This window comes from Rhincodon typus, chromosome 24 (assembly GCF_021869965.1).
Source record: "Rhincodon typus isolate 14 chromosome 24, sRhiTyp1.1, whole genome shotgun sequence".
Classification (NCBI taxonomy): domain Eukaryota; kingdom Metazoa; phylum Chordata; class Chondrichthyes; order Orectolobiformes; family Rhincodontidae; genus Rhincodon; species Rhincodon typus.
Window position 1 is genome coordinate 16,000,057 of NC_063355.1, and position 16,680 is coordinate 16,016,736.

General features: G+C 38.7%; 1 long non-coding RNA gene across 1 annotated transcript; it reads left to right on the forward strand.

The window, feature by feature from the left end:
* Positions 1–10,879: 10,879 nt before the first annotated feature.
* Positions 10,880–12,842, forward strand: LOC125485954. The gene is made up of 2 exons (XR_007264677.1): positions 10,880–11,306; positions 11,833–12,842. It is a non-coding gene; the product is annotated as an uncharacterized LOC125485954 (long non-coding RNA).
* The last annotated feature ends 3,838 nt before the right edge of the window (positions 12,843–16,680 follow it).

A 16,680-nucleotide genomic window follows, 5' to 3' on the forward strand; every position in this document is an offset into this window, starting at 1 on the left:
TTGAAATGTCAGGTTTACAACATTTCCAAGGAGTTTAACAGGGATTTAAATGACTTGAAGTTACAGCCTTCAAGGAATACTCACTTCCCTTTGCTCGGGAATCAAATTGACCTCTGCAGAGAAGCTACCACTAAACTAGCAGTGTTCTATATACCCCTGGAAATAACACAGAACATTTGAACTAAGATTCCTAATTGAAGCTTTACTTCATAGTATTTCAGCTATGGTGCCAACTACTCCAAAATACACAAATTTCTAAGTTTGGCTAATCAGTAATTATAATCAGAGCTTTCTTATTTGCAGTACTTCAAAAGCCTATTTTTATTGATACAGCTTTTTTCACTTGAACAAATGCCTAAAGTTATAATTTGCAGCCTTTGTATGCAGAAAGTGAGTTAAGAATTCCATTGACTTGCACCATCCTATGTGAGTACAGGCAAAGCTGTTGAAACAGAGATCATGGTCACAGAGCAATGTTGTCAAACAAAAGAATCATTGCCACATCCAAATAACTTGCATTGATATAGTATTTTTCATGACCTCATTATATTGCACAACTCTTAACAGCCAATTAACTATTAACTGAAGTGTAGTCACTCTTGTACTGTACAAAATCTAATAGCTCGCAAGGTCCAGAAATACAAAAATGATGAGCTAATCTGGTTGTAGATTTTGTTTTAGAAATACTGTTTATAACTATTATTAAATACATGATCCAGATTTGTTATGATGTTCCTTTAAGTGATAAATTGGGAAGATGACTTGTCAGCAAATAATACATCTGCCAAAGGAGAGCTATTTTCTGTAAGTTATCCTTGGTAAAAATGATTATCTTTCTGCTGATTGTCACCTCTGCTACTTTTTCTTTTTATCTACTTTTTTTACTGGACACTCAATCTCCATTGATTTTCACCCAGAAAACCCTTGCTGGTTGTTGTCCTATTTGTCAGACCGATTGGAAGCAAATTTTGGACAATTTTTTCAGCAAAATAAAAATAGTAATTCTATTTCTAGAGTCAATGTTCATAGGTCAGATACAACTTAGTCTCTGATAACAATGTCAAAATTATAAGAGACTTAATTGACTGTAGCTTGTTTGTGACTTTTGGATTGAAGACAAGCAAGGTTATTCAACTGTATCTGAAGAAAACTTGTCACCCTTGATACAGTCACTGTATCGACTCTGACTTCCAGCATCTGCAGTTCTTGCAATCTCCTAAAACTTACCACTCTGATCACTGCAGAATGTTTCCTTTATTCTATGTGGATGCTTACCATAGTCTGTATGTTTACAGAGTCACAATGTTTCTAAACTTTCCATATTTTCTTTTAAAACATCATTGTGGGTATATTTCCACTGCATACATTCAAGATGATTCACCACTGCCTTCTCAAGGGCAATTTGGGGAACAAATGCTAGCCTAGCCAACAGCACCCACGTTCCATGAAAGAATAAATAAAAGTAGTTATGTCATTCTGAGAATCATTTGCCTAAAGTGTCAGAAGATGAGTCATACAGTTGCTATGATATTCTATACAGCTACAAGTGATGCAGAACAAATGCATTCAAATGTTAGTGCTTTTCTAAGCTGTGTCATTCTCACTGTCTGTAGTTTAACCCACTATATAATTATCATGCTATGAATAAAACAACAATTCATATTTTGTATCCTTTCCAGTTAAAAGTAGACTGTAAAGAAGTTTAGTTGCAGACCACCCAGGGTCTCCATTAAGTCCAATTTGTCCAAGAAACTTTTTAAATGCCTCAAGACTCGGAAATACATCCTCTGAGCAAAACAAAACTTCTTTGTTGCCTCCATGCCTGCTGTGTATGTGCTCAGAGGCTTGAATTTTCAAATGTTATTACACACTATCTCACTAAAAAAAAAATAAATGACCATTTTTTTCAGTGAACCTGGCAAAAACAGATTTGCTATTGCTCATGATACAGTAAATCTCCATTAAACACTCTTTAAGTTGTTTTCACTTAAATCTACAAACCTTATGTGAAGGGCGATGGTTTATCCAACATATGAAATCATGATTATATGATTCCATCCCCTTACTTTTCCAAAAGATTGTGGAATGCAGAAATGTAGAATGAAGAAAATCTGAAGAGGGTAAAGTGTTTGAAAGACTGTGATCCTGAGAAATATATATTTAGAAATAAGAGGCAGATATTGAATAGCATTGCAGCAGTGTTTTCAGTTATGTTGTAAGTGAACAACTTGCATATGTTCTAGATGTACACTGTTAATTGTCTTTTATAGCACACTATTTCATTGCAGGCAGGGTTGCAGCAGTGCCATCTCATTCAAGATAACAGATCAGATGTGCAGAGAGAACTGTGGAGAGCTCTTGGCTGCCGTGGTTTTGTTAAGGATCTATGGGCAAAGATCCTATGAACAACACACGTAACCCTGAACGTGACAGGAAAATTTTAATTGGTAATTCAGTGGTCTGATGACCAGATCTCTTTCATGAGTCCTGTCAGTGCTGGTCAGGAACAGCAGTTGTGTGCATCACTGTTCTGTCCACTTTTTTGTGTCCAACACATATAATTGAGGAGCTATACTGTACATTTATCATACCTGTATACAAAGCATCCATACCATAATCTCTTTTCCATTGTAAATAATTCATAATACTGTAAAACATAATTTTTTTTTGAGAGACAGAAGCTAGCCTGGTTGATGAAGAATTAAGGTATCGGCCACCTGATGGCAACACCACACTGTTCTGTGTCTAGGATGTAGGTGGAGAAAGGAGTAGGAGAATCACAATGTAGGGATGCAGGAAAGAACCGTGGTGTTAACATTAAGAATTCTGGTGCAGTAGGCCAGAAGACACACAGCTGGTTATCAAGCACCATGGAACCTGTGGATGACAGTCACCAGGAAACTGAAAATGGACCTGGACTGGAGACTAAGTGTCGTAAATAAAGCTATCTCTAGTTTGAAGGGCTGTTCTTAGTCCTCAGTCTGAGCCAGTGATAATTCATGAAAGCAACAGAAGTAACTAGCAACACTTCCAAAACATTATTTTACTCCACACTAGGTAACCAATGAAGTATACTAACGAGATTATGGGCATCTCTGGAAAATTTCCTGTGCCTCAAACTAAGGCAACAATCCTTCCTAAAACCTTTAAGCACACTCCACAAACTATTCACCCTGAGCAATATGTTTATTGTAAATTATGCTTTTGTACTTCTGTGTGTCTATGGCAGTAGTAGCATTTGAGTCAAAATCTAGAATAATGCTAATTTCACAGTGAAAGCGTGCTGCAATAGTGTTATGAGGTCACGTATATATTTTATCGGACCAGATTCCGATTATGCAGCAGGGCAAGACATAGCTTATCAGTTAAAAATATGTTCATGTTGGCATAAATTAATTTGGATACAAATCGTGTGCTGAATACATAACCGTGTTTTCAATCTGATTAGATATTCTAGCTTTAAAAATGTTTCGGAATATCACTGAATTAACCAGCTAGAGCACATTTCTGCATTTGTGTCTTTGAGAATAATATTGTTGTTACATTAATATTAATATGCAAGGGAGTGTAGATTCCGGGAATAAACTCTCCTAACGCTGCTCACACTAAACCAGGGTAGCGGTCATCTGCACGGTCAAAAACAACATGCTGCTGGCGCGGTGTACCTGGTTTGGTTTTTAAAAACAACAGAATTTAAAAGAGAGAAAAAAACACCCGTAAAGCTATGCATGTGAATTGTTCAGATTAAATATCTCCAGCCTCGAGGCGCCCTTAATGAAAGCTTGAAATCAACGTTTCGACGCTATTGTTTTTCTAGGCAACAGGTCCGGAACCTTTATTTGGTTAGTAATTTGCTCGTTCATATGCAATCAGGAAATGAGTTGTTTATTCCTTAATGCAATATCTTGTACTAAATTAATCACCTGAAAGCATTTAGGAAACAGAGCTTTCAGCATTCACGGTAAACTTAAAGCTCCTTCATTCGATTAAATTCCAAATTAGTAGTAATAGTGGTTACCGTTTACACATGGTAAACAAACAAATTCAACTTCAAATCAGTTCGAGGAAAATTTGTTTCAAATGGGAGTTGTACAGAATGCGAAAGCCTGCAAATGCCATACACGATAGGCTTCGAGATATCAAGCTTTCCCGACCAATCTTCCCATAATATACTACTGTTATTTTAAGGGGATTTCCTTCTATGACATTTTACTTGATAGAGTAGAAGGATATATTGCGAATCCGACCAGTCTAAACAAATATGTTGCACAATGAATCATACACAAACACGTCTCAGCATAAAACAAAACAATTTGCAGGATGAATGTGCACTTAATTGTAAACTCTGTTCGGAAAATCGAGAACTTCTGTCAAGCCAAACTTAGCATCCGTGTCCAGCTGGCGGGTAACATGATGTTGACTGCAGCCGGCTATTTCTTTGCACGCGTCTATTTTTATTGCGCTCAGGTAGGAAATCGCTAACACAGAAAACGAAATTGTTGCAATCCAAAAAAAAATTAACTCTTAAAATACTGGAAGTGCTGAAAAGTAAATCCGTTCAGATGATAAATACTTTATAATCAGTACACAATAATATATCGTTGCGTATGTACAGAAATGTTCTAAACTGCTAAAATTGATGTTAACAAACTACAAACGGAAAAATGTAGCTTGAAATAATTATAAATATTTTAAATCAGAAGGTGCAAGCTTCCTATTCGTTATCAGATAGGTTTTCCATTTATGTTAAATGTATATTTCTGCAGCTCTAAACTGCTGTATATTTGAATGGGCATTCAGAATTGTCGTTGTGTGTTATTACATGTGCTTTGCAATACTGAGCACTCACTTTGTTAATTATATGTAGACGGGCTGGAATTTAATGCACGGAAAACCTCTCAGTTTACTCAAACAAGTTAATCGGTCGGAAGTTATTTTTGTAGTTTCCCTCTCCCGGCACAGCGCGGAGCATTTAAGGTCTCCTGATTGCGTTAATATTCGTTTTCCTATTTTACTTTTAGCAGAGCATTAATGTCAGGCAAGCATGATGCCCCCGGCCCGCGTGGGGGGGAGGTCACATCCTTTTGCTTTCTCCTTTAGAGAGCGCTCTCTGCTCGCACTGGGGAACGGGCCTTTTGCTTTGAGTTCTACACTGTACAATAACACAAAGGGAGAGAGGAAAAAAAGCCACAGTAACTCGTATAGACTTTTGTTTATTTTTAAATCTAAATATACGTCTGTACTGATCATATACGTCATTAGAAGTGTCTTTTCATCGGAATTTTTGCTCAATATAATTACTGGAAAAATATACTGGCAATTTGCACTCATGAATTCTTAATTTTTTATATTTAAAAATATTATTTTTGGTTAGCGACTTGGTGAGAAAAAAAACATTTGTTTAATGTTTCTTTCGCGCAGCGCAGGATGTTTACAAGCAACATCTCAAGATTTGGTCACAAGTTGAATTTTTGAATGACAATGACGCGTATTGGACGCCCAACCAGTTCACTGTCAAAATCAGCAACGAAAAGTGATATTCAACCCCACCACCATCCCCGTCCCTTTTGTTAGACAATCTTTGATAATGTGCCAATTAACTCTATTTGAAATTGTAGCCTGAATATCGCTAATACACAACGGAGATGTATACATTATATTGAATAAAACGGGCAATTTTCAGTCAGGCTGAACAATCGAACTGAAACCATACAGGGGAGAGGGGAAATCACAGAAAGGCCCTTGTAACTATGAACTACCCTTAAATGAAAATATGTTTGAGACATAGAGTGTTAAAGCAAAACAATCCGGAAGGCAGACAAATGACAGGATTAGAACTGCACTTAACTCTATGCATGGCCAATGCAGTATACATGAGACAGTATTTGGGTTAATTTGTCATGCTTAATATTGTAACGTGGTTATAATATTGGAATATTTATACTGTAATATTCCTATCTAAATTCTGTGTCACGTAACGATTTCAACAGGCTACAGAACAGAAATCAGTCAGTAGGAATTATACCCGGTTCAGACTGACATACTCCGAATTCTGTTTCCAGAGCAATTATTAATAAATAACCATCTTGAGACTTTCTTAAGTTACAGAATCGAGTCATTCGTCTGGTTAGAAACAGACGCCCTTTCGCGTGCAAATAGGAAGAAGATCGATGCAGTGCACTGTTTACATACATAATTCAGCTAAGTAGATGCTGTCACTTTCTATGGAGTTTGTTTAATGGAAATCAATAATCTATATTTGACTGGGAAATTAGGTTATGGGCTCGAGCTTAGCCTCTCCACGATTCCAAAGAGCTGCTAACATGCCGACACGAAAATCTCAGCGTTATATGGTGAAGGGAAAAGTACCTCACTGAAATTGAATGTTTGTGCTTGGCCAATCCTACTTCTGCTGCCCATCAGATTCAACATTGATACTGTAGAAATAAACGTGTTGCAAGTCTGGCACAAACTATTAACACACATTTTTACATAGATTAGCACGCAGCATAGACTTCCTCACTAGCTTTGTCTATCTTGCATATTCTGAATGTGGATTTGATTTATTACATAAAAACGTATTGTTACCAACTGCATCTTCATTGTGTTGAAAGGCAAAAAGCTGTGGGATTTACTTACTAATTTCCCCTTCTAAGGAGATTAAATACTAGATTTTTGTTTGAGACATTTGGACACTTACATGTAAAGGGAATGAATAAACTTGTATTTTGGATGAGAAAGTGAGAAGAGTTAATGGGTGTAACTTCTGTGTCGAAGTCCTCATGAATATCTGTATTGTATATCTATATTTCTATACATGTGTCTATTTCTGTGTCTCTGTATGTTTGTATTTTTCGTATATTTATGTGCAAGTACTTGTGTGTCTCTACGGATGTGTACTTGTTTTTGTGTCTATTTGTACATCTGTGTATGAAGATGTGCCTATTTGTGTGTCTCTGTATGGTTTTTTATGTCACTATGTGTATCTATATGTAAGCCTGTATGTATGCATGCCTGTTTGTGAGTCTGTGTGTCTAGATGCATGTTGCTTTATGTATATGTGGCTGTTTGTCCATTTGTGTGCCTATTTGTATGTCTCTATGTGCGCCTATTTGTACATCTGTCTATGTGCACCTATTTGTATGTCTCTGTGTGTATCTGCATGTCTCCAGATGTGTATGTGCCCATTGTATGTCTCTATGCTTGTCTACTTAAATGTCTCTGATTGTTTGTGTGTGTAGGTGTCTGTATGTCTCTGTGTGTCAATTTGTAATTTTTTGTATGAATGTGTGTATCTGTATGTCTCTACGTGTGTTTATTTGTATGTCTCTGTATGTGTATGTGCCCATTGTATGTCTTTATGCCTGTCTACTTAAATGTCTCTGTATGAACATAGAACATAGAACATAGAACATTACAGCGCAGTACAGGCCCTTCGGCCCTCGATGTTGCGCCGACCTGTGAAACCAATCTGAAGCCCATCTGACCTAAACTATTCCATTATCATCCATATGTTTATCCAATGACCATTTAAATGCCCTTAAAGTTGGCGAGTCTACTATTTTTGCAGGCAGGGCATTCCACGCCCTTACTACTCTCTGAGTAAAGAACCTACCTCTGACATCTGTCCTATATCTATCACCCCTCAGTTTAAAGCTATGTCCCCTCGTGCTAGCCATCACCATCCGAGGAAAAAGGCTCCCACTGTCCACCCTATCTAATCCTCTGATGATCTTGTATGTCTCTATCAAGTCACCTCTTAACCTTCTTCTCTCTAACGAAAACAGCCTCAAAACCCTCAGCCTTTCCTCATCTGACCTGTCTATTTGTTTGTCTCTGTGTGTATGTATGCCTGCTTGTAAGACTCAATGTGTGCCCCATTTGTATATCTCTTTGTGTGCATGTGTGCCTGTTTCTATGTCTCTATGTGCCTGTTTGTATATCTCTGTGTGCATCTGTGACTGTTGGAAGTCTCTATGTATGCCAATTTTAGTGTCTGTGTGTCTATATCTATTTCTTTATCTGAATATGTGTGTGTGTCTATTTGTATGTCTCTGTAAGTATGCGTGCCTGTTTATATGTCTCAGTATGTGTCTATTTATATTTCTCTGGATCTATGTGTCTATTTGTATGTCTCTGTGTCTATTTGTATATCTCTACATGTATGTGTGTGTACCTGTATGTCTCAATGTATGTATTTTTTATGTCTTTGTATGTATGTAAGGCATTTGGAAGTCTCTATGTGTGTCTACTTGTATGTCTCCTTGTGTGTCTATTTGTACGTCTCTACCTATGTATGCCTGTCTGTATCTCTGTTTCTATTTGTATGTCTTCACATGTGTCTATTTGTATGTCTCTGTATGTATGTGTCTGCTTATATATGCCTGTATGTCTCTGCATTTGTATTTGTATGTCATACACACATGCCTTTTTCTGACAAGGTATTCCTGCACAGGTGAAAACATGCGCCCAAAACTCAGCTTAAGACAAAAGCACTCCACAAATTATTGAATTAGTTCAGACAAAATAAGATTTGAAATAATTTAAACTGGCTGCCCAAGTTTTAAAATCCATATTTAAAGTCCTCTTAACAATCAACTTATGAAATGAGATATCTGCAGCAAAAGTAAATATGGACAAAGTAGACCATCTTATTAGTTAGTCTTACTTTTTCAATTTTTAAATAAAGTTTGACCTGAATCATAATTGGAAATATAATCTCAGTTGAAAATATTGAATTATACAGAACATTTGTAGTTACTTTCTGCCTTACGTGCAATATTGTTGGAATTTTTATTGAGAGAATAGCATAGAGACACAAAACCAAGGTTTAAAAACTATATGAAGGGCGTCTGCTTACGTTATTCCCGGGAAGAGAAGTAAGTGAAAACCCGGTAAAAGCACAGCGGCAAACTATGAAATCATGCTTAGTTTTTATAATGGATAACATTGTACAAAAGTTGCAATCGTTTCTATGAATAAATACGGGAATTGACATGTATATTTGGTTGATTTTTTTCTCCCTCATGTTCTAAAATACAAGTGCGCGTTTGTGTATGTAGTGGATGGAGAAAAGTGGCGAGTCCATGACAGTTTTCCAACAAACATGTTTTAAAGACCACTATGGAATAACATCATTGCATTTTTGTAATGGTTGAGCGATCGGATCGACTCACAGACAGTGAACAATCAGTGAGGTGCCTGGGGCTTTTCACAGTCAGTCTGGGCGAAAAACTTAAAACTGCGCGAAAACGATTGTAGCAATTTGTTGAGCTACAGAGAGAAGTGTAAAAAAGAGAAGCTGTCCATTGAGGCACTGTACTTTCACCCTGAGTCCGCCAGGCTGTTACCTTCGAAATGTTCGGCGGATTTATACGAGTGGAAGGGGCCTTGTAGACGGGAAATATTTTCCCTATTATCAAGTTTTCGCACCAAGCATTGCTTTCGGCAGATAATGTAAATGAAATAAAGTCCCCAGACCCAAGCAAACTCAGTTTATTAAACACGAAACACGCTGCCCATGATAAAGTGTTTTGCTTTGTTTTAAAAAGGTTATTCCGTGAATTTGCAGGGCTGAAAATAAATCCAGAATGAATGTTTGTTTTGGCTAGTCGGTAAGGAGCATGTTAGTAAATACACGCAGACGTTACTTTGAGTTTTGTGTCTGTCTATTGACATGTTTCTCTATATTTGTGCATGTTTTTGAAGCCTGGTCGGGTGATAATGCTGTCCGATTTGCTTCAGATAAGGACAAAGCGATACCAGACAGACTGACTTTGCAGTTTGAATCATAAACAGTTTTGATAAAAGTTGCAACGCATTGCCTTTCCGAGTGGAGAATTAATGCAGCGAACTTCACAACACGTATTGCACAGGCTTGAGTGTTTCTGTGTGTGTGTGTGAGTGAAATTACACCAGCTAATGCTGGGATTTCAATTCATTTTTAAAAAGTGCCCAATTTCAACAGAGGCGATTAAGGCGGGCTGTATTTTCTATCAAGCTGTCCAGTAACACGCCTCTGGCATTGAACCCTTGGTCACTGACTGACTCAATTTTCATTCATTCTGCCAGACATGTTTATTCCGCAGCAGAAATCCATAGTACTTGGCAGCGGGCAGTGCTGACATTTTGTACAGTGGTTTGCTTGTTTCAAACAAGTGTTTGGAGCGATGCATTTAACCAGCATGCGTCCGATGACTGGAAAAGAATACCGAGCGTGCAAGCAGAAGGATTTTGACTTTTCTCGTCTCCCTCTCGTCAAGGTGAGACGGAAGCTACAAACGTGTCCTTTTTTTTCTTTTGGAGATCAACACAGGAATACTGTTTAAATATTTTCTAATTGAAAATGTAGAACGCGGGACCGGACCATTTAACCTCAATCAAGACCCAATGCAACAAGAAACATTCGGAGTTAGGGACAAGAAAACTATCCCCCGGGGAGACAAAATCGCCTTTTCACTGGTTCGATGCTTTGCGAAAGAGGAGCATAAACAGTGATTTTTATGCACACACAGATTTTATTAAGAAAAAAAAGCTCAATGACATTAAAGACGGCTACACCTATACGATTCTCATGCTTTCAGACAGGATTCAAGAGCACGTTGCATGCGACTACGTCTTCCTACCTCTCTACTAAACCCCACCCCACCCCATGTCCCGTCAGAGGCCAAATAGTTTCGGGAACTTTCGCTCAGAGTTGAGGAAGGAAGCTTGATGTGATCAGGCTTGGGGGTGGGTGGGGGGTTGGTGGTGGAAGGATCGGGTTTGAAGGTCACCGGAACTGGTACTTTAAGAAGGTCAATATTGTCTTATTCCTTCTGATCTCAACTTGGTGTGTGGGGCCGCCGATGTGCACTCAGTGGTAAACATCGCCCTTTAGTTCAATGGGTGCTTTTTAAAAAGGGATCTGCACTGATTTATACTAAATCTTCGCGAAGTCCCTAATGTTTCAACCTCCCCCCCCCCCCTCCCCATCTCCCCCAACGCTTATTAAGTGTCTCCAACGCTTCGCGTCCAGCAATATGTTTTCATAATTGCGGGTAAAATCGCAACAAACCCTTTCCTCCACCACCACCCCCCCCCCCCCCAACATCGTGTAGTTCAGATTCATTCTTTTTTCGTGTGAAAATTCGGAATTAGGTTTAGAAACTGCACCCCAGCTTTTCCATTTGTCAAAGAAACCCAACTGAGTTACTCACCCGATCTGAAATTGACCTGAAATCGATTGACTGAAAGGTCCCAGGGAAAGGAGTAAGTTGCTGCTTGAAATGCTGCGGGCTGCTGACTTGTGGCCGAGGATATCAGTGGTAGGTTTTAAACAGATACACACGTCTTGCAGGGGGAGCAAAACAAAAAAAGACTGTTGATAAGTTTCGTCATTTGTGAGGACAGAGCATTTGGCGGATAAAAAAGTTTGCAATGCGAGAATTCTGATAATTACGATCGAAGATGGACTGATTGGAATGGACTGTGAAAGTTGAACTGCGGCACGTATTCCAACATGCTATTATCTACTTCATGTTGTAGTATATTCTCGAGATGATATTCTCCCATTTTATTTCTGCTATAGAATACTTTTAATGCACCCGGGGCTAACGATGACATAAATGTGTTAGAACCTAAATGAATATCACTGTCTGAAATATAGAGCCTGGAAAGGGTCATCCGTCATCAGGCGTTATTGGTCACTGGGACACTTAAAACATGACCATTTTAAAGACATTATGGGAGATGCATAAATAATGAGCAGGTTTATGACTGAAGCTGTCTCCAGGCTAAATGCTACCTAGGTTAGTGCTTAAATGACCGATTATGCTTTTTCTTTATGAACAGGAAACGAGTTCCGGGGCCGGAGCAAATGAAGGGTTAAAAAGCGACAGTGTATTGTGCAACAATGCCCGGCACTTTACATTTCCATCATGTTGAAGGGAGGACAATTTTTCAACAGTGATCCATTTGGATAGAAAAAAGCAGTTTTCAGTTAATTATCGTTTAACACTTTAAACATAATTATGTAAACATTTAATATGACCTGAATGCTGTATACATGGCAGCCACCACACTCTAAAACAATTCGTTTAACTATGGCAGTCTAAACTGTATCCAAGGCTGAGGTTAAGTTTATTGATTTACACAATTGGAATGAAGACTTTGGAGACTGAAGGACAGTGGGCAGTTTGTACCATAACTAAACAGTGCATCTTCCTTTTATACATCATTATAAACCCTTAATTTGTCTTCTCCATAGTTCACTCGACACGTGCAAGTGTATTTATTTTGGTGTGGTATTGGGCCAGAGCAGTGCCAGTAGTCACATTGTTCTCAGCCAAGGAATAAAAAGGCAAGACAGTTGAGTTTTGGTGCACCTGGACTGAACAGAGAAAGGCGACTCACAGACACGTGCTGGAAAACATGCAAGTGTGCTTGTTGGGTGAGGACAACATCGTGCTTGACTGTTGGGCACATTGGCAATTTGGATGAAACAGCATACTACTCTAGGTGGTTATCAGGCAAATACTGACATCTTTACAAAGGGGAGGTAATGCTTGTTCTGGATGGGCCAGGAGTGGTGGTGGTTAATAGAAGTATGAGTTGGTGTGGTGTGGGGGGTGGTGTGTGAAGTCTATTCGCATCTGGAATACAAATAAAAAGACTGGGTATCTTTAAATCCTTGTAATGCTCAAAGAATCATAGAATCCCAAAATGAATTCATATTGTTGCCGTGTGTAACTTGGTGTGAATCTTTCTTTGTAATCACTGCTGTGAAGGGCATTGTGATGTTTTGACATATTAAATATTCTATATAAATGCAATTTCTTGTTAATAAAAGTCAATTGCATTTATACTACTAATATCAGTTTCTGTTACACCAACGAACTGTACACAAATACCGGGAAAAGGCATAAATAAAAAAAAATTCAAAAAGGCAGCCCAGCAACATTATGTCTGACATCGAGGAAGTATTTAAATAGCACTTTTCACTTTCACAAGCTATCATTTACCTTTCTTTTGAAGTGTAGTCACTGTTGTCAAAAACACAATAACATGTGTTTTGCTTTGAGTATCCTGCAAAGGTCTGGCACATCAGGGTTTTCAAGATATGATATAAGCCAATTATTATGATTAATATTATTACTTGTTAGATGAATGCATTTGTAGCCCTTAATGTTGATTAGAAGGGTTGCTGGCGTGGATCACAGGTATGACCAGATGCCATTTCGATGTTAATAGTCATAATGGAGCATTACCCATATGCCAGTGCTGGAAGACAAGTTTTATAAGATATAGCAGTGATTATTTTTAAAATATTGTGCTATACAACTTTTTAAATAGCTGCAGCTCCACAAATGCCCTAATTATACTAGCCTGACAAAATTGATAACAATATGGGAAGTAGCAACATTTGGCATCAAATGATGATCAGAGTCATTTGTGAAATTGCTCTGAGAATATGCCATTTGCTATGCTTACAGACTATATAGCATTATATTTACTTGTGAACTTCACTTAACGAAGGGTGAGAACTGAAAATTAGAATTGATTCCATTATTTTTCTGGAAATCTTCATTTTTGGTAAAACCCAACCCAACTCATCCCATTGTGATTTCCTTTAAAAATTCAGTAACCAACAGATAAATAGATCAACATTTACTTCTGTTTGAAGTCTTGTTCAAAGCTTGCACCTTATGACAACAATGTCTCTAAATACGATAAATTGGGGAACTCTAATCCATTTTATACAGAACAAGTAAACGCGAGCAACTAATATCTTTTCCTCTTCAGAGAGCAAAGTCTAATTACTGACCCCAGGTACTTGTCCCAATTGATAGAATTACTGTTATGCAAATTAGATGCAACAGGAGGAGCTGGTGTATTAAGTATCATTCCAAAACAGCATCTCAAAAGATTAAAGTTCAGACTTGCCCACATAGTAAACTGAATCCCCACCCAGTAATTTCCTCCTTAAAACTTAAGGTTTTTTCGGTGTTTTTATATGATGAAAGTTTTGCAGTTTAAAGTGTTTAATTGTTATATTTGTCAGCAAAAAACTTGCACAATATTGAATGCATAACATGGAATGGCAAACTGCAGAGTGAATGACATAATAAAGCTGAGTTGATTTACGAGTCAACTTAGGAATGCAATTTCAAGTCACCCCTCTGAATCCTCAGAAATGGAAAATGCCTTTATATTTGCCAATGTACTAACAACAATTCTGATGAGTTTTAAAGGCTAACATTGCCAAACAGATCCAGACCTGAAAGTGAATTGCAAAAGGTGATGTAACCTACAGTTGTACAGGATTACAGTCAATTAGAAAATGAACTTCCCCAGTGAACATGTTAGAATCAAAATCCTAAACTAAGTTAGCTCTGTTTTCTTTTCCAGTAATCTGGTAAATTACACGTTCCATACATTAGAATGAAGGTGCCCAATTTAAATAGTGTAGAGGTTTTACCTTGTGGCAGATGGAAATCTTGTGTTTTGTTTTGGCCAAACAAGGACTTAAAGGGACAAATGAAAGTGCCCAAAAACATCTGTGCATCTGAAGATTAAATTACTGGCGTATGAAATTCTCTAATCCCACTGGCAAATGTGATGGCCACTAAGACATGATAATGTGAATTTCATGACAACTGGTTTAGATCAACAGTGTCAGTATTTTTTATATAGGATTCAGGAAGTTGTGATCATCCAAATTCCAATCCCACTCACAATTTACTTACTCACCTGAATGTTTAGGAATCATGAGAAAATTATTAAAAAATGGAGTTTGTTAGCTCAGTTGGCTGGTTAGCAATATAATGTAACACCAATAATATGGTTCAATTCCCACACCAGCTGAGGTTACCATGAAGGGCTCTTCTTCTCAACCTCTCCCTTACTTGACATGTGGTGACTCTGCTGAGAAACTGCGGCTATAATGACTTTACTTTTTATACTAGTGTATTGTTGCTCATGACAGTTTGGACAATACATTAGCCCAGAAATTCTAATCAAGGCAATGAATTTCATATTTAAGGAACGCTAATGCATTCTTCTCTCAAAATCAGACAAAGCTGGCTGCCCAAATAAATTTCACACAGTACAAGTGTGACCATTTGATCTCAAAGATACTGCAGCAGGATGGGAATATGTTTGCTACCTAAAATAGTTATTTCCACAGATTTGTGAATTTTTTTTCCCTTAACTTGGTTATTTTGCAATGAGGAAAGCAGATTAGAAGAAAGGCAGTTTTAGCCTGCTTGTTTTGGCAAACTAATGCGATATGATTGTGCAAAACAGGTTTTATACCTTCAGAGATAGTAGGAACTGCAGATGCTGGAGAATCCGAGACAACAAGGTGCAGGGCTGGATGAACACAGCAGGCCAAGCAGCATCATAGGAGCAGAGAGGCTGACGTTTCGGGCCTAGACCCTTCATCAGAAAAGGGGGAGGGGAAGGGGGTTTTGAAATAAATAGGGAGAGAGTGGGAGGCGGATAGAAGATGGATAGAGGAGAGGATAGGTGGAGAGGAAACAAACAGGTCGAAGAGGCGGGGATGGAGCCAGTAAAGGTGAGTGTAGGTGGGGAGTTAGGGAGGGAATAGGTCAGTCCAGGGAGGAAGGACAGGTCAAGGGGGCGGGATGAGGTTAGTAGGTAGGAGATGGGGGTGCGGTTTGAGATGGGAGGAGGGGATAGGTGGGAGGAAGGACAGGTTAGGGAGGCGGGGACGAGCTGGACTGGTTTTGGGATGCGGTAGGGGGAGGGGAGATTTCGAAGCTTGTGAAATCCGCTGTACCTTCATATTCCTGACTTGTGCCTGAGAAAAGCTTTGAGAATCAAGAGTTATCGCAGAATTCACAGCCCCTGGGCTACCCTACTTGCTTCAGAATTTATGTGGCTGATGAAAATCAATTTCTGGTCAATGGTAACACCTAGGAAGTTGACAGTAGGGTACTCCACTGTCGTTAATGCCATTGAATGTCAAGGGGAGGTGATGTCTTTGCCCAGCACTTTCATGACCGAAATATTACTTGCCAGTTATCAGCTAAGCTAAGCCTGTAAGTTGTCCAAGTCTTGCTTGCAGACATGGACCTTTTCTGTAACAGATATGACTGGAGAGACACAGCAAATCTGTCAGTGTCTATGGAGAGAAAGCAGAGTTAATCATAGAATCCCTACAGTGTGGAAACAGTCCTTTGGCCCAATAAGTCCACACCGACCCTTGGAGAATCCCACCCAGACCCATCCCTCTATAACCCACCTAAAATACACATCCCTGAATATGACGGGCAATTTAGCATGGCCAATCCACCTAACCTGCACATCTTTGAACTGTGGGAGGAAACCGGAGCATCCGCAGGAAACCCACGCAGACACAGGGAGAATGTGCAAACTGCGCACAAACAGTCGCCTGAGGGTGGAACCAAACCCAGGTCCCAGGTGCTGTGAGACAGCAGTACTAACCACTGAGCCACTGTGCCACCAAAAAGTGTCAAGTAATGTGTCAAGTCAAGTGAGCCTTCAGCATTCACATTCTTTCATTTATTTTATTGGACTGCTCCATGTCTGACAAGTTGCAAACAGAAGCCGACACTGTGTGATCACAAGGGAACATTCCCAGTTCTTATTTTGTGACAGTGGTATTGGCATAGAACTTCCAGTCTCCAGGTAGTCAAAGAATGGATGTACGTCCCA